At 38.4% G+C, this 25218-nt stretch overlaps 1 protein-coding gene and 1 non-coding gene across 10 annotated transcripts in view; one reads left to right on the forward strand and one right to left on the reverse strand.

The window, feature by feature from the left end:
- The window catches only part of PPP1R12B (protein phosphatase 1 regulatory subunit 12B), a 237000-nt gene that overhangs the window by 59232 nt on the left and 152550 nt on the right, over window positions 1–25218 (reverse strand). Inside the window, exon 20 of one of the 9 annotated variants that reach the window (XR_496491.3) lies at window positions 25034–25176. The exons of 7 other annotated variants lie outside the window; for them this stretch is intronic. The gene's annotated coding sequence lies outside the window, so the exon portion shown is untranslated. Of the gene's footprint in view, window positions 1–25033; window positions 25180–25218 lie in introns of all 9 variants that reach the window. One more of the 9 variants, XR_496490.3, reaches the window with a different exon arrangement.
- LOC119619848 (small nucleolar RNA SNORA70) lies at window positions 401–539 on the forward strand. Its single transcript, XR_005236293.1, has one exon. It is a non-coding gene; the product is annotated as a small nucleolar RNA SNORA70 (small nucleolar RNA).

Raw genomic sequence — 25218 nt, forward strand, 5'->3', positions numbered from 1 at the left:
AAACAAGTTGGAGGCAAAACAATCTAGATTTTGGCTTCCTTCTTTTTATTCTCTGACGCAGTTTATGTAAGACAAGTATTATTATACTCGTTCCTTGACAGTTTGATGAAATTCATCCCCCAAATTACTCTAGGCTTGGTGTCTTTGGCAGCAGGTTGGGGAGGTGGTGGTGAAGTATGATTAAATTTCTTTAAAGGTTACTGGACTTCTTTGTTTTGCCATTTCTTCCTAAGTCATTTTGATATTTTATATTTTCCCAGAAGAGTGTCCACTTAAATCAGGTTTTCAAGCTTATTGTCATAAAGTTGCTCAAAATAATCTTATATTTTAAATACGTTTATCTTAACTTTGTCCCTATTTCTCTTCCTAATACTATTTGTTCACACCTAGTTTTTCTCTAGTTCAGCTTGTCAAAGATTTACTGCATTTTACCCTCCCTAATGGGGCTCAGTGTGCAGTGGCTGGAAAAAGTAGATTCCCGGGTTATGTATGCAGCTCAATTGTTATACGTGTTGCTTTAAGGGACCTTGAAGACTTTTCCCTCTCCCTGTTGTTGCCAAAATAACTGCCTCTGATCTGTTTTTGTTTGCATCCCAGGCCCCAGACTAGCATATAAGATGCCTTTGAGTCCTAGAACACTGCAGTCAAGGTGGACATTGGAAAATAAAAAGGTTTATTGAATTTTATATCTTTTCAAAGAATCAGCTCCTGGTATTAACACTATTTCTACTGCTATTCTGTTTTCTGTTCATTAATTTCTGCTTTTATCTTTATTTCATTCCTTCTACTTAATTTGGGCTTACTCTGTTTTCAACTTCTTGAGTTTAAAGCTTAGCTCATTTATTTTCACTTATTCAAAATTTTTAACCTTAAACACGTATTTAAGGTTATAGCTTTCTCTCTTTAGCTACTCTACAAGATCTAATGTGAAGTAATCTCATTGTTGTTTAGCTCTAAATATTTTGTATTTCTCATTATAATTACCTCCTTACCCATGCAGTATCTACGAGGAAGTTTATACTTTTCAGAAGCGTTCTTTTCTTCTCCAGCTAACTTTTTGTTGCCATTACAAAAAAACTATAATCCCTCCATAATCTCAATTCTGTATCTCCAGATCCTATCTTTCCAGCTTATTCTTTCTACTAGGGTGACCCTGAACTATCATTCAACCTCATGGAATCTCCACTGTCTCTCATGCACTTGATGTTCCTTCACTCTACTCTTTATCGAGCTTACATTCCATGATTTATCATTATTATCATCACTCACCCCTCTCTCCCCTCATAGTGCTTGGCAAAACTACAACCTTATTTAAATCAAATTTTCTGCCTACTCCACACCTGCACCTGTGCAACTAAATGTGGCTGAAAAAAAAAAAACCACCATGCTCATTGGTCTCAATTTAAATTCATTACTTTGAACCTTTAGTGGACTCTAATGCACACACAGATACTTCCCTACTCCATTTACTTTCCTAGATAAATACTTCACCCCTTTCCCTTTTAACTCAAACACCTATCACTTCCTTCCTCATGTTCTTTCTTGGCTGCTGGTCTTGCTTTCTATTTCACTAAGAAAATTGAAGCAATCAGAAAAGAACTTCCACAGACTATCACCACATTTAACCACCATTTACCATCTTCTCACTTGTCACCATTGATGAACCTAACATGCTTCTATTTGAAGTCAAATCTTTCAACTTGTACTCTAGACCCTACTCAAGGACCTCATTACAGCAGCTCTCCATTCTTCCTCCTACATCATCTTTTGTTGTTGCTGTTGTTCTCCATTGGGATCATTCTCAGGAGCAAACATGTAGCTTAAAAAACACCCTTTTCCGGCACGGTGCAGTAGCTCACCCCTGTGATCCCAGCACTCTGGAAGGCCGAGGTGGGAGGATTACCCGAGGCCAGGAGTTTGAGATGAGCCTGGTCAACATGGCGAAAGCCTGTCTCTCCTAAAACTACAAAAAATTAGCCAGGTGTGGTGGCGGGCGCCTGTGATCCCAGCTACTCGGGAGACTGAGGCAGGAGAATCACTTGAACCTGGGAGGCGGAGGCTGCAATGAGCCAAGATTGTGCCATTGCACTACTCCAGCTTGGGCAACAGAGTAAGACTCCGTCTCAAAACAAAAAAACACCCTTTTCTTGACTCTATCTCCCCAAAAGCTGCCACTCCATTTCCTTGCCAACTCCCCTTCCTGAAAAACTTATCTTAAAAAAAAAAAAAACTTTTCTCAATGTTTCCAATTCCTCTCTTCTCAATGTGGCTTAAAATTACTTCAGTCAGGCTTTCTATCTCCCTATTCCAACAAAACCACTCTTATCAAGGTCATAATGTTATCAAAATCAATGGTCAGTTCTTAGCCTTCATCTTACATGATGCTATCAGCAACATTTAACACTGTTGACAACTATCTCTTTCCTGATACTTTTTTTTTTTTCACTCACACTGGAAAGGACACCAGATACTTCTTGGGCCCTCTTCCCTTTTCTGTATTTTCTTTCTGTTATCTGATACAGTCTCATGGCTTTAAATATCATCTAAATACTCCACAGCATTTTGGTGGATCTGTATAACCAAACTGCCAAAATTTCCAGTCAGAAATCTAATAGGTATCTCAAACCAACATACCTAAAATTGGATTCTGGCCGGGTGCAGTGGCTCACACCTGAATCCCAGCACTTTGGGAGGCCAAGGTGGGCGGATCACTTGAGGTCAGGAGTTCTAGACCAGTCTGGCTAACACTGTGAAACCCCAACTCTACTAAAAATACAAAAATTAGCTGGGTGTGGTGGCGGGCACCTGTAATCCCAGCTACTCGGGAGGCTGAGACAGAGGAATCGCTTGAACCCAGGAGGCAGAGGTTGCAGTGAGCCAAGATGGCACCACTGCACTCCAACCGGGGTGACAGAGCAAGACTCCGTCCAAAAAACAAATAAATAAAATTGCATTCCTAAGAAGTCATTATACGAAAAAAATACTTGCACATGCATGTTTACAGCAGCACAATCTGCAATTGCAAAAATTTGGAACCAGCCCAAATGCCCATCAATCAATGAGTGGATAAAGAAACTGTGGTATATATATACACCATGGAATACTACTCAACCATAAAAAGGAATGAAATAATGGCATTTGCAGTGACTTGGATGGAACTGGAGACCATTATTCTAAGTGAAGTAACTCAGGAACTGAAAACCAAACATCGTATGTTCTCACTTATAAGAGGGAGCTAAGCTATGAGGATGCAAAGGTGTTAAGAATGATACAATGGACTTTGGGGGCTCAGGGGAAAGGGTGGGAGGGGGGTAAGGGATAAAAGACTACACATTAGGTACGGTGTACCTTGGATGATGGGTACACCAAAATCTCAGAAATCACACTAAAGAACTTTTTCATACAACCAAAGATTACCTGTTCCCCAAAAACCTATGGAAATAAAAAAATTAAATAAATAAATAAATAAGACAGGCTTCCTAGTTTTCCTCCCCAACCTGCTTCATTTTTAGCCTCCCCCATGCCAGTTGATGGTAACTCTATCCTATCAGTTGCCTAGGTAAAAAACCCTGGAATCATCTAAAATTCCTCCCTCTGTCTGTCACATCCCACAAGCCCTTCCAGGAAATGTTGGCTCTACCTTCAAATATATCCAGAATCTTACCAATTTTCAACAACTCTATTGCTGCCATGTGATCCAAGCCGCTATCATAATTTCTTGCCTGGATTACTGTAATAGCTGCTCAGCTGCTACCTCTGTCTGAAGTCTAATCTCAACACAGCAGCTTGAATGATTGTTTTAAAACTTAAGTCAGATCACATCACTCCTTTATTCAAAATCCTGCAATGGCTCCTCATTTTGTGCATAGTAAATGGCCTATGATGCTCTACATTCAGATGATCTGATTCTCTTTCCTGCTACTCTCACCTGTCATTTCTTTCATGTGCCAGTACTTTCCCACCATATGGCCTTTGCTCTAGTTGTACCCTCTTGCTAGAGGACCTCACTACAGTACATCTGAAATGTTCTTCCTTCAGATATCTTTGTGGCTAACTCCTTCAGCTTCTTCAAATCTCAACCTGTCAGTAAGATTTACTCAGACCCACTGTTTATATTACAACCTGTACTTTCTCCACCCAAACCTCTTTATTCAATTCTCCTTTCTAGTTTTTTTTTTTTCCAAACTGCATCAGTGTCTAACATATTATATACTTTATTATGTTTGTTTTTTATGGTCTGCCTTTTCATCTTACTCCCTGCTAGAATGTACACTTCAGCAGGTCAGGATCTTTGTCTACATTGTTGACTAAAGGATTCCAAGAGCCTTGAACAATATCTGGCAAATATTGAACAAGTAAGTATTTGTTGAATGAATGAGTGTTGATTTTTTCATTTAGCATGGTCACTATACACATGCCCTACATGTGCTATATATCTGTTACATTAAGCTGGTGTATTATGTTGTTCAAATCCTTTATGTTCTTGAGTATTTTTGTCTGTTCGATATATTGGTTTCTAAGAGAGGTGTGTTAAAATCTGCAACACTGACTGTGGATATGCCATTTCTTGGTAATTCTGTCAGTTTTGTTTCATATATTTTGAGAGTATATTTTCAGTATCTAGAGTCATTTTATATCATCTTCGTGGATTGTTCCCTATTTATAAGACATATATTTCTGTCATTTGATGTTTTTAAGCAAAAACATGTTCATGTTTCAAATGATATGCATGTTGCCAGCTTTCAATTGGTGGTAACCAAGAGAAAATTTTTCCTATACTTTTATTTTTTATCTTTCAGTGTTACTCTGAAAACAGCATATGGAAGGATAATCTGAGTATCTCTCTGGTTTTGTAGATTAATTTATATTATGATTACTTACACATTTTATTTTGTATTTCCTATTTCCATGTTTTTCCTTTGCTTCTTTTTATCTTCTTTCCTGCCCTTTATTGAATGGAGTGAAAGCATTTAAAATATTACCTATCTTTTCTCTTTCCTCTACTGATTTAGAACTTGCACCTTCTATTTCTATACTTCTATTACTGTACTGAATATCCTTATATTTAACATACTTAAATATATTTTTTCTTTAAATGTCTATAAAATTAATCTGCGTCTTTTCTACTCTAAACAAGGACTTTAGTACACATTTACATCTTTTAATACCATATTATTGCTAATATTTAGTTCTAACTTTTGAAGCATATTAGCTTTATCTCATATTTTAACACTCTTTGCTTTTGTATTCTACCTTTTTCTGCATTTATTTTTTTCTTTGCTGAAGAACATCCTTTAGTTCTTTTATCACCAAGAGTTTGTGAGTTGAAAACTTAGCTCTGTGTATCTGAAGGTGTGTTTATTTTGGTCCCACTCTGTATATAAACCACTGTATGAAACTGTAAGCTCATACTTATTTTTCTACAGCACTTTGAAGATACTAGTCAGTTTTCTAGTATCTACTGTTGCCAGAGCCTACTGCCAATTCGACTACCATTCCATTATTCAGAATTTTTTGTTATATCTGTATTCAGAATTTCTTGTTATATCTGTATTCAGAATTTCAGATTTTCTCTTCATCGTTAATTTCCTACAATTTTATTATCATATATGTAGTTGTGGATTTATCTATCCTGTGTTACACATGGCAGCATTTTCTATTTTGAAGACTCAGCTTCACTTCTGAAAAAATTCTTAGCTGCAGTTATTGTTATTACTATTGTCACTTTTTTATTCATTCTTTTTTCTCCTTTGCAACTCCTAGCACATGCATGTTAGAGCTCCTCAGGTCATCTTTCATGTCCATCTTTCTCTTTCATTTTCTTCTAACTCGCTCTAAACTGCATTCTGAAAGATTTTCTCAGTTCTATTTCCTAATTCTCTAATTTTCTCTTAAGCTATATAAAGTACAGTATAACTGTTCTTTTACTTCAATATTGTATTTTTACATTTCAATATATTTTTCACATCAAGATGTCTAAATGCTCCTTCCTCACAGCTTTCTCTTATTTCATTATCTGCTCTTCATTCTGTAAAATCTAGTTTCTTCTGTACATATATTGAGACTTTTAACTTATTTTTAAACTCTCTTCAGAGTGTTCTTTTTTCCTCAGATATAACTTCTCTCACTTGTTGGGTTCTCTTGACTGCTTTTTCATGATCTTAGGTTTTACTGAGTTCTTTGTAAAGTTTTGAGGGCTCAATTTTTAATGATGACTAAAAAATGTAAGTACCTGTAACTATATATACAGTTTTAAGTATCTATAGGGCAGTTCTAAGTTGCCTCAGCTTAAATCTGATAATGTGGCAACCTTGAACCAGACCTTAAGTTGGTAGATCTGGGCTTTCTTTCCTCCTAGGTAGCCCAGTTCTGAATTTTTAGCCCAAAAGTATTTTGGGTCCAAGTTCTATCTTGAGTGGTTTCCTGTGCTTGTTTGTGTCTGCCAATTCTTCTTTACTTCTGGTCAGGAACAAGCAGCTTATTCCTGGCTGTGACACTGCTGGGATAAGTTAGACTAACCCAGCTCCCATTTGCATTGTGCTCTTGGGTCCTGGGTTCATGCACAGACAGGATCATTGCAAAAACCCTGGTCCCAATTGCCCATATCCATTCATAGCACCACCCCCACCCCCTGCCATCACAGTGGCTTTTCTATTACTGGTACAAAGAGACTTTTTTCTCTTATTTTTAAGAATAACTATGTATTTTTAAAAACCTTTAAAAATATTTATGTATAATTTCTCTGTTTTAGAGTGAGAGGAATTAAGATTCAAGAGTATTCACTCTGCCACCCTGACCTAGAAGTCCCAGAGTAGCTTTCACTTTTGAAATAATAGCAGTTCAATTTTCCTGACCTCACCAGTCTGTAAATATTAGCATATATACCCAAAGTTCAAACTTGAATAAGCTGTAGTAGAGACATACTTCCATTATTTGGAATTTGTTTACATTGAAATAAGTAATAGATGTACTAGGAAATCAGAAGTAGAAGGAAGATGACTTTTAAAAGGTTAAGAAACTTGGGACAGCAGCAGACTTTACTGTAAATCTTATGTACAAACTTCGTCACTGTTTCCCATAAATGGAATCAGACTGAGCAAAGAAGAGGGTACTTTCCACAGCACCAGGAAGAGCCACTGCAGCCAGCAGTCCTGTAATAAGCACCAACCTGCACTCCTGCACCTGGAAGATAGCCATCAGCTTAGTGGAAAGAATGTTGGACTGGGAATTCAGAAATGTTCTAGTTCATTTTCTAACACTAAGTCATAATACAGCTTAGGCTAAGCCAGGCCCTCTTCTGGGCCCCAGGTTTTCCATCTGTAAAATAAGAGAGTTGGGCTAGAACAACTTCTAATGTACCTTCCAGAAATAATTTTCTGTGACCTTAATAGTTTGGTACTTTATAAGTAGGCTGAGTCCTCCATTCTTCAGCTTGCTCAGTAATAACCTGCCAGGTAAAAGAAGAAAATCATGTATTTCTGAAATCAGTCTTCAAATCAAATGAAAGAATCACTAGATGCATATTTTTGTTTGATCACCACTCTGCAAAGGAACAGCCTAGTAGCTGGATGAAGTTTCTGTGTGGGTGTACACACAATCTAAGTTTTAAATAGAAAAAGCAAACCAACCCAGACCAAAACAAAAACCCTCCACACAAGTCCCAGACACAACAAATGGTGAGAGTTCTTTTCTACAAACACGTCTGTTTCTAATAGCTGAGAAGACCAAAAAAGAAAGTATCACACTGACCAGATATAAGTGTAGATAAAGAAAAAACTAAGGAGCTTGCAGCAAAGTTACAGGATATGAGAGATTTGACTCTGCACACTGCAAAGTCTGTACAATTAGAAATTTCATGTGAACAGAAATGTAGAGAAGACAATGAGAAAGGAAAGGATAAAACTGGAGTTCCACTAAATGGAAGTTAAGAGTGGATTAAGAATTTTTAAATTGAGGCCAGGCACAGTGGTTCATGCCTGTAATCCCAGCACTTTGGGAGGGAGAGGCGGGCGGATCACTTGAGGCCAGGAGTTTGAGATCGGCCTGGCCAACATAGCAAAACCCCATCTTCACTAAAAAAAAAAAAAAAAAAAAATTAGCTAGGTGTAGTGGTGAACACCTATAATCCCAGCTACTTAGGAGGTTGAGGCATGAGAATTGCTTAACTCTAGAGGCAGAGATTGCAGTGAGCCAAGATCACACAACTGTACTCTGCAGGCAGAGACTGCAGTGAGTCAAGATCACACAACTGTACTCCAGCCCAGGTGACAGAGCGAGACCCTGTCTCAAAAGAAAAAGAAAAAAAAAATATTTAAAATTGGGTTAAGTGGCAAGGAAAACTCAAGATTAAATCTCAGAGCTTCCTAGAACCTTAACTATGGGCCACAATAAAAATTTATGTGAATTGTTTAATTTCACCACAATGCAGTAAAAAATCAAACTGATTCAGACTTTATAGGTCTGAAGGATGGAAAGTTGGCACACAGCTAGCCATAATCCCGAGTCTTCAAGTTACATACTAAAGATATACTGTTTTCTAAAAAAAAACAACAAAAAGCATCTTATCATCTACATTGCTATTTGTGAGGCACAGTGTATTGCATCGACATTGCCATATATGTATAGACAGACTATATTAAGGGTGGGTGTCCAGTAGATTCTATCCACTATTGCATACTTCCACCACAGCTGAAATAGCCCATCAGTCAAAAGAAAGGGATAAAGTTCCCTGACAAAATTCCCACTCAGTTCACAAAATAGCCACTGAGCAGTCTTCACTTTCATGCAAACTTTTTGTAAGTGTGTTATCAAAGCATTTAAGGCAGGAAAAAATTACACAAATAACAAGGCCTCATTAAAGAAAATTTGGGAAATAAAGAAAAGTAGAAAAAAAGTCACATTTAGTCTCATCACAGAAATACAACCACTGCTAACACTTTGCTCACTTTCTCCCTGGTCTCTTTACCTGGGCCTGAGTAACCACTTCGCCCTTATGGTTGTAATCATATGACATATACAATTGTGTATCTAGTTCATTTAGTAATACTATACTATAAGCATTTATCCAAGTTATTATACCATCTTTGTAATTCACTTTTAAATGGCTGCTTTATACTCCACTCTATTTTAAAGAAACACCCTAAATGGCTAGTTGGTGGGGAATGGTAAAGCAAACTATGATTCATAGTGTTCCATTAGATGGATGACTCATAGTTTACTTAACTGCTGCCAGAATACTGGACAGTAGGCTGTTTCCAATAAGTCTGTTTTGTTCAATAGTGCATAATAGCCTTCCACATAGTAGGTACTCAAGTATTTGTTGAATGGATGTTTACAGAGCTGCCTATATATAACATACCTTGTGATAACAATTTCTGTGCATAAACTCCCCCTCCTTCCCATATTTAGAACTGTTTCCCAGAGATACATTTTTATAGGGGGCTATTTTGGGTCAATTTGGGACTTTTGTCAACCTAGCCATTTGCTTCTCAGAAAATAATGACTAATTTGCATTCCCAACAGTAAAATATGGGAAGGCCCATTTCACTACATTCTTAGCTAAATTGGGCATTATCTTTTCAAAGTCTTTGCCTTTGGTAAAAAAAAAATGTTACTTTGGCTGGGTGTGATGGCTTACGCCTGTAATCCCAGCACTTTGGCGGCTGAGGCAGGCAGATCATCCAAGGTCAGGAGTTCAGGACCAGCCTGGTCAACGTAATAAAACCCTGTCTCTACTGAAAATACCAAAATTAGAGGGGCATGGTGGTAGGCACTTCTAATCCCAGCTATTTGGAAGGCTGAGACAGGAGAACTGCTCACACCTGGGAGGCAGAGGTTGCAGTGAGCTGAGATCACACCATGGCACTCCAGCCTGGGTGGCAGAGCAAGACTCTGTCTCAAAAAAAAAAAAAAAGTTACTTCATTATAATTTTAGTTTTGAACACCAGTAAGGTTATACACTTTTTCTTATGCTTGTTATTGTCTATTTTGAAATAGCTTTCTAATAATCACTTATCTAAATCTGAATTATTCCTGGAAGGTCAGTTGTGGGTTGAAGTAACAACAAAAGCCCCAATATTTTTAGGAAATAAATTCTGGAAGGAACCTAAGGAACTAACATAAATACATAGCTGAGAACAGCTTATTCACAGAGTAAGTCTGGAACACTGTAATGTGCTTTTATTAATGGTAAAGTTGGAGACTAGAGTTGTCGGTTCCTGATTCTTTCCTCATATTTATCTGTTATACAGTTTGGTTTTACATGTGATATTTGTCTGTCCGGTGCTGCTGTAATTTGGGAGGGGAGAGCTGGGAGGAAAAGATTCCTTTAATAATTCTTCTAAAACTTTTCTTTTAGGAAATCATTCTAGATTAACCCAGAAACTCTTAAGAGCTGTTTCCCACAACTGTACTCTGTAAAAACTTCTTTAGCCAAGATAATCTTGGGGTGGCTTAGCAGAACTTTGTCAACCCTGAATTAGGCTTTCTCTCTGAAAACATTTTGTAAACAAGTAAGCTAGACACAGAAAAGGCAGAAGCACATTCAGAGAAAAAATGTAGGTCTGGGCAACATTACCAGTAATGAGAACCTGATGAAGACTGACAATCACACCTCACTGACTAATCCAATAACTAGCTCTTTTCATAATATGTGAAAAATGCTCCTCTGCAGCAGAAGTATAACTGCCTTTCATTCCTTCAAGATGCTCTTGCAGAAGTAGGCAAGAATGTTGATCTGCCATCTATTCTTAACAAGGAGAGAAAGCAGAAACATGGACTAAGGATTGTTGGGGGAAAGCAATTTAGATGGAATCAGGTACCACAATGTGCCAAATGATATGACAATTAGATCTGTTTGAACCCTGTTTAAGCCTTTATGAAGATTTTTTTTTTAATGGCAAACTATCTTGGAGCTCTGCTCACAAAGCAAATGGCTACTAACCAACGGCTATTAACTTCCAGAAAATCCATCAAAATTGTTCTCATGCAGATGAGTCACAAAGAGAAGATATCATCCTTTCATGCTCCCTAGCCCCACTCCACCAAACTGCTCTCACAAGTCAGCAACATCTCCTTACTGGCAAACCTACGAGATACTCTTCAGCTCTCAAACTACTGGATGTGATTATAGAGGACTATTGGTAGCTATAATTTATCTTTCCAACCCTTTATCTCTTTCTCTTCTTTTGATAACAGAATCCCTATTTCCTGTGGGGAATCTATTCCATGTAGCTGACCCTCTGCTAACCCTACCCCTATAACAAGTGGTAGCTGTTGCTCTTGTTTCTTCTTCATCACTATAACCAGCACTACCACTATTGTTATCATTATCATCATCATGGTGGCTAAGATTTATTGATAATTTACTATGTGCCAGACACTGTTATATTTACTTTATATGCATTATCTCATTTAAAGAAATGACCTACATGATAAGTACTATGATTTCTCTCATTTTAAAGTTGAGGAAACTGAGACACAGGGAGTATATAATTTGGCCAAGCTTATATAGTAGGTAGCAGAGGAGGGACTTGAATTAAACTTGGTTTTAGAGTTCAGGCTTCACTGCCTCTCTAGTTAAATCTCATCTAATTTCTGGCTATAGAAATTGGTTCAGGGAAGTTCATCTGATCCAGGAAAGGTCAATCAGATACATGAACACTACGAGGCCAGGTGTGGTGGTGCACACCCGTAATCCCAACATTTTGGAAGGCCAAGGTGGGAGGACAACGTAACCCCAGGAGTTTGAGACCAGCCTAGGCAACACAGTGAGACTCCATCTCTACAAAAAATAAAAAGAACTAGCTAGGCATGGTGGCACACGCCTATCGTCTCAGCTACTTGGGAGGCTGAGGTGGGAGGATCGCTTGAGCCTAGGAGGTAGAAGCTGCAGTGACCCGTGAGCATGCCATGCACTCCAGCCTGGGTAACAGAGCAAAATTCTGTTTGCAAAAACCAAAACCAAAAACAAAAAAAAAGATATATGGACACTAGGATAGAGAAGGTCTTTCTTCCTCTGAAGTCTATGCAGAGAAGGCAGCAGGGATCTGGTAAGTTTCAGTTTCCTAGATTTAGCTATGCCTGAAGCTAGGCCAGGCTGAATATGCAGATTTTCTAGCTACATAAACCTTTATGCTTGAGCTATATGAAGTTAAGTTTTTGTCACATTGAGTCTTTGAAAGTTTTCATTCCCTTGTTTGGTTGAATACTACTCTTTTTAAAACAAACAAACAAACACTTTTATTTTAGGTTCCGGGGTACATGTGAAGGTTTGTTACATAGGTAAACTTGTGTCACAGGGGATTGTTGCATAGATTAATCACCCAGGTATTATGCCTAGTACCCAAGAGTCATCTTTTCCACTCTTCTCCCTCCTCCCACCCTCCACCCTCAAGTAGACCCCAGTGTCTGTTGTTTCCTTCTTTGTGTTCATAAGTTCTCATCACTTAGCTCCCACTTATAAGTGACAACATGCGGTATTTGGTTTTCTGTTTCTGCATTAGTTTGCTAAGGATGATGGCTTCCAGCTCCATCCTTGTTCCCACAAAAGACATGATCTCACTCTTTTTTATGGCTGCATAGTATTCTATGGTGTGTATGTGCCACATTTTCTTCATCTGATCTGTCACTGATGGGCATTGAGGTTGATTCTATGTCTTTGCTATTGTGAATAGTGGTACAATGAACATTCACATGCATGTGTCTTTACAGTAGACGAGTTATATTCCTCTGGCTATATACCCAGCACATAGACCAATGGAATAGAATAGATAGCCCTGAAATAAGGCTGCACACATACAACCATCTGATCTTCGACAAAGCTGACAAAAACAAGCAATGGGGAAAAGACTCCTGTTCAATAAATGGTGCTGGGATAACCATCTATCCATATGCAAAAGACTGAAGCTAGACACCTTCCTTAACCATATATCATATACAAAAATCAATTCAGGATGGATTAAAGACTTAAATGTAAAACCCCAAGCTACAAAAACCTTGGAGACAACCTAAGTAATACCATCCTGGACACAGAAATGGACAAACATTTCATGACAAGGACACCAAAAGCAATCTCAACAAAAGCAAAAATTGACTAGTAGGATCTAATTAAACATACGAGTTTCTGCACAGCAAAAGAAACTATCAACAGAGTACAGACAACCTACAGAATAGGAGAAAATATTTGCAAACTAGGCATCTGACAAAGGTCTAATATCTAGCATCTATAAGAAACTTAAATTTACAAGAGAAAAACAAAACCCCATTAAAACATGGGCAAAGGACAGGAACAGAGACTTTTCAAAAGAAGACATACATGCAGTCAACAAGCATATGAAAAAAAGCTCAATATCACTGATCTTAGAGAAATGCAAGTCAAAACCACAATGAGATAGCATCACACACCAGTCAGAATGGCTATTAGTAGAAAGTAAAAAAAAAAAAAAGAAAACAACAACAACAAAAAACAGATGCTGGCAAGGTTGCAGAAAAAGGAAATGATTATACACTATTGGTGGGAGTATTCATTGTGTAAAGCAGTGTTGGCAATTCCTCAAAGAGCTAAAAGCAGAACTCTCCTTTCCAGGCTCTTTTCCTTCTTCTCTGACCATTACCCTGCTGATCTCTTTCATGGGTACCTCTTCCCTTCTGCCTGTCTCAAACAGTGGTGTGCCCTGGCTCTGTTCTCAACTGTGTACTCTTTTCATAGCAGTGGCCCTCCTTAGCACCCCACAATCATTCGGATAGACCTTCCCTGGGGAACATGCTCCTTTTGCTTGCCCTTGCTTCAGAATCATTGAGACATTGAACCACAGTTACACAGTGAGTACCTCATATCCATCAGAATGCTGGGGAAGAAAATAAGTTGGGAATCACTGCTCTAAAAATTAACTTTGGGAAATGTGTTTTTCTTAGCTTAAAACTATTATCAGCAAGCTGATACCTTCCAACTCTCTCTCTCATTTTTTTTTTTTTTGAGATGGAGTCTTGCTCTGTTCCCCCAGCTAGAGTGCAGTGGCGTGATCTCGGCTCACTGCAACCTCCGCCTCCCAGGTTCATGCCATTCTCCTGCCTCAGCCTCCCAAGTAGCTCAGACTACAGGCACCTGCCACCACGCCCGGCAAATTTCTTTTGTATTTTCAGTAGAGACGGGGTCTCACCGTGTTAGACAGGATGGTCTCGATCTCCTAACCTCATGATCCACCCACCTCAGCCTCCTAAAGTGCTGGGATTACAGGCGTGAGCCACCGTGCCTGGCCCCAACTCTTTATCTCTAGCCCTGGAACTTTCCTATACTTCATACCCATGTATCTAATTGCCTATAGGACATTTACTTTCTTACATCTGACAGGTACCTTGAACTCCGTATGTCTAAAATCAAAATCATTATCTTCATCCCCAAACATATTCTTCCTCCTGAATTATCAATCTTATTAATGGCATATTATCTATGCAGTCATCATAATAAAAAAAAGAGTATCATTTATTGCATTGTTCTCTATTCACGGAAGACATACCTAAATACTAGATATTCTTGTAAATGTAATGAACAAGAAACAGGCTGGGCATATTGGCTCACACCTGTAATCCCAGCACTTTGGAAGGCCGAGGCAGGAGGACCACCTGAGGTCAGGAGTTCAAGATCAGCCTGACCAACATGGTGAAACACCATCTCTACTAAAAATACAAAATTCAGCCAAGGATGGTGGCTCATGCCCATAATCCCAGCTACTTGGGAGGTTGAGGCAGTAGAACTGCTTGAACCCAAGAGGTGGAGGTTGCAACGATGCAAGATTACACCACTGCACTTCAGCCTGGGCACTGGAATGAGACTCTATCTCAAAAAGAAATAAAAGAAGAAAAGAAACAGACCCTGCCTTCAAGGAGTTCAGTTAGTTGGCAAATACAACATAGTATGATTACCACTCCATATTAAAAATAAATTCACAGTGCTAGGGGAAACCTAGTCTGTGCAATGCAATAAAACCTAGTCCAGGGAGGGGGTCAAAGGAAGGCTTCTTAGGGGAGGTGGTGCTTAACCTAAAACATGAATGTGTTTTTAAAAAGTGGAGTAGGGAGAGGAAGAGGCAGTAAGAGGAAGAGAATTCTAGAGAATGAAAATAACATGTATGAAAGCTCAAAGATGGGAGGAGGGGAGACTGGTAAAATACTACCATATGAGTTGCCTTTATTTATTTAAAAATTTACCAAAGGTAGGCACTGTGCTAAACACTTTACATACATTGTTACTGCTGTTCCTTATATCGAGCCTACAAAACAAGGATAATAATCTCATTTTTACAGATTAAAGAACTTTCAGAGCTCAGAAAGGTTAAATTACTTTTCTAAGACCAGCCAGTTAATAAAAGATGGAACCAGCTTTGAACCTAGGTCTTCTGGCTGCAAAGCCAATTCTATGCATCTTCCCAAATACCTTGGGACAGCTCTTTAGGCTTTTATCATCCACATCTAGTAAAACATCAAATCCTGCTGAGTTTTTCGTATTTCTTACATTGTTCCATTCTCTCCATACCTACCATTAGAAACTTAGCTCATTACCTTTCATCTGGACCCTAGGCTGTAATTGCTTTCTAGGTATAAAGGGGTATGTGTGTATGTATCACAATAAGTCAGATCGGCATGATCTCACTTTCACAACAAGAGATTCAACAAGTATCTGTATACGTACCATGGAAGAAATATGCCTGCTCTTTTCTAGGGCTAGCCCTGGAATATCCTATAGCCTAGTCAGGGGCCTTCTTTTCTGCTTTAATTATGCTTTTTGGTGATCTCACCCAGTCTTCTGACTCTAAATACCATCTCTAAAGTAATGACTTCCACATCTATATTTCTCCAGCTTTAATATCTCCCACAAAGTCCAAATTCTTAGTTGACAATTGTCTACTTGACATCTCAACTTGGATGTCTAATAGAAATATCCCCTGCCCCAGCCGAGCGCGGAGGCTCACGCCTGTAATCCCAGCACTTTGGAAGGCGGAGGCGGGCGGATCACGAGGTCAGGAGATCGAGACCATCCTGGCAAACACGGTGAAACCCCGTCTCTACTAAAAATACAAAAAAATTAGCCAGGCGTGGTGGTGGGCACCTATAGTCCCAGCTTCTCGGGAGGCTGAGGCAGAAGAATGGCGTGAACCTGGGTGGCAACGGAGCTTGCAGTGAGCGGCTGCACTCCAGCCTGGGAGACAGAGCTGCCCCATTAAAATGTGAGTATTATGAGGTCAGGAATTTTGTCTACCTTGTACATTTTTGCATCCCTAATGCATTGTGCCTGACACATAGTGGATCATCAATAAATATATGTTGACTGAATAAACACATGCTGCTATGACAGCAAAAGACATCCCAAATGGGACTCAATTGTCCTAGAGGGTCTTTGAGAATTTGGTACTCTGGGTTAAATGTGTATTTTGGGAGGACAGAAAGGAGTAGAGGTTGACTCTAAGTTCCTTTAGTGTGCTACAGTTAATCCTACTCTTTAAGGATTGACCCACCTGGGATGTTAGCAATCCCTAAACATTATACCTCTAGGAACACTATCCATCAGCCTTGCCTGTTAAGAATCACTTTGGAAGACCTTTACAATATAGATTTCCAGGACTTCCACCCGCTAGCACCATGTCACCTCCTTATCCAGAATCTCAAAGGGAGTGGTCTAAAAACCTACATTGTAAACAACCCCAGTGATTGTTATTGACAGGTTTGAGGGAGACTACTATAGAAGCTTTACCCATTAGGTTATTATCATTGAAAATGGCTCAGCTTGCTAGATATCAGTATCTATACATGCCCTTAGCTCTAAGTCAAGAACTCCAGAAATGATACACAAACTGCCCGAATAATATTTCATTAGTTGTATTCCAAAGTACTAGAGGTTACCAGTGATCTAAGAGAGGCCTTCTCACACAACATGTCATATATGGAGCTTTTAAAAGTACATATTCTATTAAGGCACATCTGTGTGAACATTTATTCTCAAGAAAGGATCTGATTTTGTTCACTTGGCACAAAATTACGCCATCCCATGCTCAATTCCCACACCTTACATGAGCCTTTACTGTGACATATTAATGTCAGTTTTCATCACTTTTTTCCCTTAAAATTGCTGAAGAATCAGGATTTCAGCTTCTCTTCCCCCAGATCCACCCCTCTTAACTATCATTTCAAGCAAGCACAGGGTTATCACTGTGAAGATTTCTGTCATCCCCTCCACTAATCCCCAAAATGTTTTTCCCGCACATATTCAGCAGACTAAGTGTTGACAAGGCAAAAAGACTAGTAAATTCCATAATCTACTCCTAACTAAGGAATTCAAATGACAACAAGCTTAAATTAAAGTGAATAACAGCAACTAACAATCTTCTGACAGGCACTCTTCCAAGAACCTGTGAGCTTCAAAGGCAAACTTACTTATGGTCAGTCTACAAAAGCTGAATTTCAAGTATTAAGTGATTATATATTCCCAACTGTAATCTTAGCTAACCTCAAAGATTGATCCTTGAGAAGTAAGAAGGAATAGGATCAGATGAGAAAAACAGATAGGGACACGCTGGGAGAACCATTTCAGACTTTCTCCTCAAAAGGTAATGAACTGAAACATAACAGACTATATTTAAAAAGACATGGAAGCAACTCCCCTTCTTTCCTTCACTTTCTCATTCAGGAAGCTTTACAGCTTGCTTCCTGCTGCATGACCAAAACTCATTAATACTGTCCCAAACAACATTTATCCCTCTCAACACATGATGTTCCCCCACAAACTGTTGCCGATAACAAAGAATCAGGGGAATTGGCACAATGCTGAGTTACCAGAGAAGTGCTTGGATGAGAGAAAATTGACATTTGGACATCAGCAAATACTTTCTGTATCAGTAACCTACAGCAGAGGCCAGCAAACTGCAGTGTGGCCTGCAGGCCAAATCCAGTCCACCAGCCTGCTTTTGTAAATAAAGTTTTATTGGAACATAGTCACTCCCATTTAGTTACATATTATCTATGGCTGCTTTCCCATTATAACAGTGGAGCTGAGTCACTGCAACAGATTACGTGGCCGGCAAAGTGGAAAATATTTACTATAACACCCTTTTCATAAAAAGTTTGCTGACCTAGAGCATTACGTGCCAAAGATGAAGTGCGGCTGCTACCACTGTCCCACCCCCAACACGTACTGCTGGAGAATAGGTATAAACATCTGCTTTCTCTATCAGCCTCAGAAAGGCAGAGTGTTGACTCTTCATAACAGCCAGCAAGTAGCAGCTATACCAGACATTTGGAGAAATTAGAAATATAGCATTCAGCCACCATAAACAGCCCCATGTTTCACCCATTTGGCATATCACTTTTGAAAGTCCTCCAACTCCTAAAATGCCATCATAAAGTATACAATGTTTTATTTGGTGATGTAATACTCAAACATGTTGTTTGCCTCTTAAAATGCTTCTGTTACCTGAAAAAACTTTTCAGAAACATAACAAGAGCTATAAGCTCCAAGGCCATAATAAGTACTTGTATTATGTATTATGCTATATATTAATTTGCCAACAGATTTTTAAAACTTCCCTGCTTTCCTCTTGGTAGCCAATAATACTGACATAGTTTAAGGTGTAAGAGTTCAGGTTGTAATAAAAGATTTTTAAAAATTTAAAGTATAAAAAAGTCAAGAGTTTTTTAAAAGTACATATTCTATGAAGGTGCATCTGTGTGAACGTTTATGTACCTTAAAGGATCATACTAGGTTACAAAACTATGGTTTCTCTATGAAGAGATTCATGTTACTAAATGGCTGCTATCTGATTCTTGAACTTGCTTTACTGAAGACTGAGACAGTATGGAGAAAAATTAAAACTAGGAGGTTGTGGCCATTCATCTTTACATTTTTACAAGCTTTATACAGGAAGCTTTACAGCTTGGGATAGGTAGTCCAACGATCCTACCTTTGAGATTCTACCAAAATAACACTTTTAAAGGTAACGTCTGTTAGTGCTTTAAGCTCAACGTTCCTGCTGGGGCAAATCTATAAACACTCCATTTGCTGAAAAAGGACTTCAAATCCCTCATCAAGCTTTCTACCTCAATCATGGGGCTAGAACTCTAACATTAACTAAGCCTAAGCCATGGTTAAGGCTCTCCAGCCATGCTATCAACAGGAGAAATGAATACTTCTGTAACCGAGGTAACCCTTAGATTCCAACGGAAAGAGAAACAATTATTCCTGGAGGCTCTCTATGATCAAAGCCATCATAGGACTACTTTGATAAAAGAGTTGAACCCAAGTGCTTTGAAGATAACCTTATAAAATTGTCATCATAGTAATGATGGTGTCCCAGGAATGCTCAAGTTGACAACAATCCTTTTCTAAAGAATGTCATTAGTTGGTTTTGAATATGTTTTTTAAAAAGAAAAACTTTGGAAAAATACCAGCAGGAAATTCACTAGAATGTTAATAATTTCTTCTGAAAAATATGGTTACGGATGGTTATGGACAATTTTTTCTTAGCTTTTATAGCTGAAACAATCCTTTTTCATAACAAATATTTTTAACACCTCCTTACTATCCTGAAATAAAAATCACTGATATAAAACTTACCTAAAATCATTAAAAAATAATAACATAATATGAAGAAAAAATAGCAATATGAAGAAATAAAAGCAAAGCACTTTATAATAAAATATGCATTTTAATGTGTTAATGCTTGGGCCTGTAAACTAGGAGGCATAAAGAATCAGAGATTTGGATGCATCATATAATTATCATGAAGGCAGAGGTTAAATGCAGATCTACAGAACGTGTAGCATGATGCACTCATTATATAAGTGGCATTGCTGTCAGGGATAAATAAAACTAAGAGCAGTTTCTCCTCATTTACATGGTGGTTCAATTTTTAGAACTGTCTTCCTCCCCACCATCAAAAATGAGCTTATACATAAAATCAAGTTTGGTTTTAGACTCAGATAACCAATAGGTGTTCATCTATGACTGTCAAGGGAGACAGTCAAAAGTCAAGCAAGCTTCAGGATACTTGTTTGATATGGGGCATTTTAGGACATCTAGCATCTCTCATGCTTTCCACTTAATACATGTAGAACATCCCCCATCACTGTATTCCCTGAAAGTAGCTCTATGAATTTTTACAACCTCCTCTAGCAATTCTCCTGCTGCTTTTGAGAGCTACTGCTTTATATTTTTCTATACTTCATGAATTTTCTTTAATGAAATTTACTATCTTTTACAATCTTTTTTTTTTTTTTAAAGCTCCAGCAGAGTTTTAAGCTCATCTGTGTTCCTCTAATAAAAAGACATAAGGTCAAGTCACTAACACAAACTAATATCTTGAAAGCAGTTGGAGGCAGAAGAAGAAATCAAAAAAAGAAAAGGTCAAGAAATTTACTATCCTTAGTAGTCGGATAAACCTTTCACATCTTTGGATGAGAGGCATGACAGAAGTCCAAACAGATACCTCAAAGATCAATTTATTCTATCTTAAAAAAGATTTATGATTAAAGCAGAATTCACTGATGTAATGGGACACTAGGTCCAAAAATTACAGGGTCTCAAAGGAATACACGTGAGCTTTGATTACTGAGATTTCCTGGGTAACAGCACGACCTAAAATTAATAGAGTCCATAAAAGGAAGATGCCAAAAGAAACTTTGTTCTTAAGATCGTTTATACAGCTTGGGCTACAGCAAGATACAACCCATATATAGAAAATCACAGCATCTGCAGTATTTTAAGAAACTATAGTTGCAAAGCAAGAGCAAATGTACAGTGAGAGGAAAGATCCTTCGAGGCCAACACGGAGTCAACCTCTAGAGAAGATTCTTCAGTGCACGCTGGATAACAGGCAGCTTCCCACATACAGAATTGGTTGGCTGCCATTTCTCAACCTCTGTCTTTTTCCCTGGGACTGCCCATTGTCATAAATTGCAGAAATCCAGGACAGCTTGCTTTTCTACATGTGGAATGCCTGCCAATTCCCAGAGGCTGGCTACCACAGGACTGTTTATAACAGCCATTGCTTATTAAGTTTACCCTTACTTTTATATCCTTATGAACATTATCATGTTATCAAATTTCTCAGACTTCTCAAAACCCTCTCATTCTGGGGATGAGCTATCTTTTCCTTTCTTTAAAAAAAAATCTGCCTAAAGATTAAACAGGTTGAGAGGAGAAAAATCTATATTTTATTATCTCTTTAAGTCTGTTAAAAGCAACAGAGGCTTGCTTTAAAAATAGATCTTGGTTGTTATGTAATATACTGCAAAAAAATATTACTTTACTACATAAATAACTATTAGATAGCTCACCTACCGTGTCTTTAAACTTAGTCAAACTGTTGTTCTAACTCCACAGTGCAATCTTGTCTGGGAAATACCTTACCATATTAGGCAATCGGGCCCCAGAGAGAGAGAGGAAAACAAAACAGACTTAGGATTTTACCTAAAAGGAGAATGGTAAAAATACTGACTGGTGGTAGAGAGTGGACAGAAAGTTGCTGGATACCCTCCAGCAGATAAACGGGCTTCACAAGATTAAGTAACAAGATTAAAAAATTCTGCTCAACAGAAAGGATCCAGCAAACAGCCAGAAGCAACGCTGTGAAACATTGGAGAAAAAGGGTTGCTATTTACTCAAAGAAAGAAGGTGGGAAAAAATAGTAAAGATCTCTGAAACTAGGACTGTTGGAAGGACTGGCAAAGAAGCATAAATGGGATGGGTTATTTAGGCTATAAAAATGAAAGCCTGCTTACTTGACAGAGAAGCTGCAGGGACTTGACTTGATCAGATGCTCAACAGGTTCCAAACAGCATTTGAAACATTAATTCTTGTTCCTTTCCTTTCTACTCATTTCTTTCTCCCTACTTCAGCAATCTCCTTTAAAATTTATTCCTCAAAATTCTTCAGTTATATGTCAGAACACATGTTGGAATTAGAGAGGATTTGGGGCTACTTCTGTGACTCTCCAAATAATCCACTCTTTAAGGATAAATTAATAACTTCAAAATCACATGATCCTAAGGCCAAAAAAAGTATTCCGAAAGTCTTACTCTCATCCAGATGTAGGAACTTAGAGATCTGGAAAATAATTTAAATGGATTGTAATTATCTCTATTTAAATGCATTAGCTCATTTTCATTTCACAATGCTAAGAGGCAGACTATCATAATCCCTACTTTACAGATGAGGAAACCGAGGCACAGAAAGGTTAAATAACCTATCCAAAATAGTTAAATGGTTAAGCTGGGGTTAAACGCAGGGAGTCTAGCTCCTGGGTCTGCACTCTTAACTATTATGCCATATTACTTGTCATAACAGTATGTGGTATGATATAAGAGATATAACACATATAAAGATACAAATTTTGAAGGTAGTGCAACAGCTGTGCACTAGGACTACGACTCTGTGATACTAGCAAGGTACTTAATCTCCTGGGCCTCAGCGGTTAACTTCAAAATGACAGTGTTAACTAGGTGGCCTTTAAAGTATTTTTTAGCTTTAAATTTAGTCTATAACTGTCATTCTAGCCACCCCAGAGCTATTAATAAATCAAATTTTAATATACATAAACATCTCTACATGTTAGGTGTTTTATTTCTAATAAAAGTTTTTCCAAGAGTCTTTTTTTGTGGGGGGACAGGGTCTCGCTCTGTTGCCCAGGCTGATGTGCAGTGGTGTGATCTTGGCTCACTGCAACCTCCGCCTCCCGGGTTCAAGCGATTCTCATGCCTCAGCCTCCCGAGTAGCTGGGATTACAGGCAGGCACCATCACACCCAGCTAATTTTTATATTTTTAGTAGAGATGGTGTTTCACTATGTTGGCTAGGCTGGTCTCGAACTCCTGACCTCAATTGGTCCATCTGCCTCGGCCTCCCAAAGTGCTGGGATTACAGGCATGAGTCACCATGGCCGGTCCCAAGAGTCTTCTTAACTGCAAGTGACAGTTATTCAAAGATGTAATAGAGCTGAAGAAAATTTGGCAAAGGAGACCAAGAGGTAAGTTAACAGATCATTTGGAGACATGGTAATCAATAGAATCCCTCTGATGTAGTAAGAAGAGTAAGAAGAGTCTTATGACATCCCTGGACTTCAAAGGCCTCTAGACAACGTTGCAGAAAGTAAGCAATTTCTAGTTCAAAAGATGCCAGAAGATGCTCTGGAATGTCCAGCTCTCCTATACCACTGCATAGCCCATTTAGAAATAGACAGAGCAGATTTCATGGGAAATAGCCCTTGAAAAAAGAAGTAAAATGAGAACAATGATAAAACTGCCTATTGTTCCATGTGTTTTGTTTGATTTTGTTTTGGGAAAAGGCGGAAACTGCATCCATATTCACAGGGTCAGGTACCAGGATTGCTCAATTTCCTTTGCTGATTCTTCCACTTCTCCTCACTTTGAATTTTGGAGTGCACCAGGGCTCTTTCGGCCTCTTCTCTGTCTACATTCATTCTCTTGGTGGTCACATTCAATCTCATGGTTTTAAAATGCAATCTTTAGGTTTACTGATATCCAAGACGTAGTTCCAGCCAGGTCCTTAATCCTGAATTCCAGATTCCTACATCTAACTGTCCTCTTGACATTTCCATGTGGAAACATGTCAATCAGATCTATTAGATTTAACAATTCTAAAACCAAAACCAAATGCCTACTGTTCCCCCACCAAATGTATTCTTCCTGTAGTATTCTCCATTTCAGTTAATAAAATTCCATGCTTTTAGTTGCCTTAGCTAAAAAGTCTTAGTGTCAACCTTGACAACCTTCTGTTTTCTCACCTGATATCCAAGAAAATAGCAAATCTCATTGGTTCTAACTTCAAAATACATTCTGAATATGACAACTTTGCAGCATCTTTACTGCCTGCTATTCTCCTGGTACAAACCACCATCTGTTTTCCCCTGGATTGTTGCATTATAATGGCCTCCTAACTGATGTCCCTGCTTCCGCTAATGTCTTCTCAGAGTACATTCTCCAAAATAGCAGGCAGTGATCCTTTAAAATATAAGTATAATCATGTCACTCTTCTGCTCAAAACTACAAAAGCCAAAGTTCTTATAATAACTTATCAGTCTATGCCATTTGGCCTTCTTGCACATTCCACTTTAGCCGCACTGATTTTTTTTCTTTTTTTTAACCTGTCTTCAGGCATGCCAGACACCTGTCTTAGGGTCTTTGCAGTTGTTGTTCCCTCTGTCCATAACACTCTACCCCCACATGTCTACACAGTTTCCCACCTTGCTTCCTTGAAGTCTAGGCTTAAATCATATTTTCTTGGTAAGGCCTATCCTGACCACCCTACTTATAATGTCATCCTCCTTTCATGTTGGCATTTCTGATCCCTCCTTAGTCTACTCTATATGGTTTTTGCATAGTACATATCACCTTTCAACATAATATTTAATTTACATATTTATTTTATAGTCTGTCTCCCCCACTACAATGTAAATTCCATAAAAGCAGGGCTGTTTGTTCATTGTTGCATCCCCAGAATCTAGAAAAGTGCTTGATCATAATAGGCAGTTAAAAGCACTTGTTGAATTAAGATGCTTATGAAAGTAAAGGCAGGACAAAATGGAAAATGCATTTAGTGCTTTTGGTATATTTCTAGGGCATCTGTTTTCTGTTAAAGTTCAAAACTCAGCTCTCCTAGCAAATTCCAATTGTGTTCTTTTATTTAGTTTGAAAACCTTGTATTTGATTGCTTACCTCTTTTAGAAGACTTTTACCAACAGATCTCTCCACTAGCATACCCCCAGTTATCTGAGGCAGGTACCTTGATATCTATGATTTAGTAACTCTTTAGTACTATCTCCTTTACCAATGAGTTTTGAGGGATGATTAGTAATCCAGACCTACTGGTTGCATTCTGGATGGGGACAGCTACATTGCTAACTTTTAGGGTAAGGTTTCAGTGATTTTGTTCAGATTGAGTGCCACCTGTTTCATCTAAAAGCAACAGAGATTCTAGGGGAAAAGAAAAGTATGAAAAGTCTTACTTCCTGACATACATAACTACCCACCTATGTCAAGGACAGCAGAAGAATGCTGATGCTCTACCCACTGAATCTTGATATCTGAGTAGGCTTTTAAGTTGTCCTTCAAGAAGACGTTCCTTCACTCAAGGAGGTGAGATGCTACTAGCAAGTCAATTCGAACATGTAACCTGCTGAGTAAAAAAACCAAATGGATGAATAGGGAATAAAAA

The sequence above is a fragment of the Chlorocebus sabaeus genome, chromosome 25, assembly GCF_047675955.1.
Source record: "Chlorocebus sabaeus isolate Y175 chromosome 25, mChlSab1.0.hap1, whole genome shotgun sequence".
NCBI classification, from domain to species: domain Eukaryota; kingdom Metazoa; phylum Chordata; class Mammalia; order Primates; family Cercopithecidae; genus Chlorocebus; species Chlorocebus sabaeus.